Below are 2,554 nucleotides of genomic sequence, written 5' to 3' on the forward strand. Positions count from 1 at the left end.
TTCATATGTATATGTGTGTGTATATATGTGTGGGTGTGTGTGTAAAAGGTTTTTAATTTTATGTAAACAGTTAATAGTATGATTATTTATGCTCTTTTATGGCATCCTTACTTTTATTTTACCCTCATTTTTTATTTATATCCTTCCTCCTTCATTCGATCCTCCTTTTCCCACATTTCTTTAACAACTGGATGTGCATATGCAGAAGAATAAAATTAAATCTGTATTTATTACCTTTCACAAAAACTAATTCCAAGTGGACCAAAGATGTAATAAGCATCAAACCTGATCTGAAACAACAACAACAACAAGAAAGATAGGTAGCAGTATGCTACAGGACATAGGTGTAGGAAAGGGCACCATTTGCGTAAGAATTAAGGGCAGCAATTGACAAGAGGGACTTCATAAACTAAAAGGCTTCTGCATAGCTTAAGAAACAACTAGTTAAAAAGAATCTGCTAGGGGCATTGCATTACAGGTGTGACTACAGAGTTCCATATGAATCAGTAGGTGGTAGAAAGGAGACGGGTTATGTATATGCTCAGTGTTCTGATATAGGACCCTCTGAATGATTATCAGCCCAACATTCTCTAAGAAAAGCAAGCCTGAGACAAGTATCAGTTTGGTGTGAGGGGGCCTGCACGGGAGCTAGCCTGAGACCACCAACAATCTGCACTGTAGAATCCCTGATGGACTCCCAGGATGGGGAACAAGTGGAAGACTAGAAGAACCTTGCCTGGGACCATGGTCCTGGGTGTGAGTCTGATACAGACAACCTTCACATGGTATTCTGGGTAAGAATCAAGTTTTAGATGTCCACCAGACCAATGCTGAGGTGTCTGGACAGGGAGCTAACTAACCTGAGATGACCACCAGGGCAGTGTCTGGATGACCTGGGGAGGCAGACCATGCCCGAGCTGACCCCTGCCAGGTGCCATAATCCACGAGCAGGGCATAGTTTTCCTGAAAGCATTCCCGGATTGACATCAGATACTTAGAGACCTTAGGTGCCACTACAAGGATCAGGTAAGTGATAGAGAAATGGAAGAGAAGGAGATAAAAGAAAGACATGAACATAGGAGAGATGGCATTGCAACTTGTCTGCTATGCAGCAGCATGGTGAGGAGGAGGATTCTCTCCCCTATCCTAACCCCTTGCCACCTACAGAAGGTGAGAAAGCTGGCCCTGGGCTCATGTGGAAAGGAAAGCTGTCCCTGTCCTTCACCTGGGCAGAATAGCAGAGCTGACCCTGGATGCGGGGGTTGCTGGTGAGCCAGCTCTTAGGGCATGAGAGTAGGAGGGCTGGAGGACTGTGTGGCGAGCTCAGCAGCTTTTCCACCTGAGAGACTTGCCCAAGAGACTGCTGTGCAGCTCTGGATTCTGCCCTATGAGCTGAGTTCAAAGGCCCCATTCAAGTCTTCAGCAGGAGGTCACCAGCCATGCTATATAGCAAGGGCTCTTAAATAGCCCTGCAGTTTCCCCAACACCCAGCATTTGCTGCCTCTTGTGGTCAGCTGGACTTCAGCTGCTCTACTTAACAGAGCAGAGTACAAAACTGTCCTTCCTAGTGTCTTCTCAGGCCCTAAGCCTGGATTCTAGTCCCGTGTTGGGCACCATTTATAACTGTGGCTTTTCTACCCAGCCTCTTTGCTCTCAAAAATTATTACTGTGAAACTTAATCTTTTGGGAATAAATGCCTAGGCCAAAAGCTTAAGCTATAAGCTCCAACTAGCTTATAACGTAATTACCCATTTATTCCATTCTAAGTTCTACTACGTGGTTGGTTACCTCTCCTCTGTTTCATAGAGCTGTCTCCTTCAGCAGCGAGGGCAAACCTCTTACACTGGACTATTTCTCAGAATTGTGTCTCTCAGATGTCCCACTTTCTAATCCTATCTCAGCTCATTGGCCATAGGCTTTTCATTGAGAAATGATGCTTTCAGGTATTTTATAAAGATTCTTTCTACAGGACTGTGTTGTGGTAAATAATAAAAATAAAAATTTACCGACCCAAGTTATTGCTGGCACCACAGTGCCACATGGCATCTGCGGGGTATTTTCATATCAGTTAGCTAGACTAGGCAGACTCTTTGGCCCAGAGCCCTCAAAACGTCTCTACCCAACTTGCCAAGCTCCCAATCTCCATCCCACACTACCACTAGCTACTCTCTGAGTCCTGAGGTGATCTTGCTGCCACAGCTAGCCCCAGAAGTGAATGAACTTCTAGTTCCCATGGCTCAGGTAACTGCCACACCAGCCTCATTCAACCATCTACCCCCTGTAGTTATAGTCACAATTCCTAGAATCCCATTAAAATTAAAACTCAATAAGCTTGTAATTTAACAATCAGTAAATTCTCACTCCACAAAACATCCACACAATGAACTCAGAGCCAATTAATATTGATATAAAATGACCACCTAGATAAAACAATTTTTCCTATAATTATGCATCCCTTATATGGTTTACATAGCTACCTGTGGCTATTTAAAGCCACACAGCATAATAAAGATGGGTTATCCTTCAATCTTTATTTCTCCTTCTACCTTCTCCT

General features: G+C 43.8%; 1 non-coding gene across 1 annotated transcript; it reads left to right on the forward strand.

Moving 5' to 3' along the window:
• The first annotated feature begins 454 nt into the window (after nt 1-454).
• On the forward strand, nt 455-588 carry LOC120103331 (small nucleolar RNA SNORA17). The gene has a single exon (XR_015621610.1). It is a non-coding gene; the product is annotated as a small nucleolar RNA SNORA17 (small nucleolar RNA).
• The last annotated feature ends 1,966 nt before the right edge of the window (nt 589-2,554 follow it).

The sequence above is a fragment of the Rattus norvegicus genome, chromosome 5 (assembly GCF_021556685.1).
Source record: "Rattus norvegicus strain SHRSP/BbbUtx chromosome 5, alternate assembly SHRSP_T2T, whole genome shotgun sequence".
Lineage (NCBI taxonomy): Eukaryota > Metazoa > Chordata > Mammalia > Rodentia > Muridae > Rattus > Rattus norvegicus.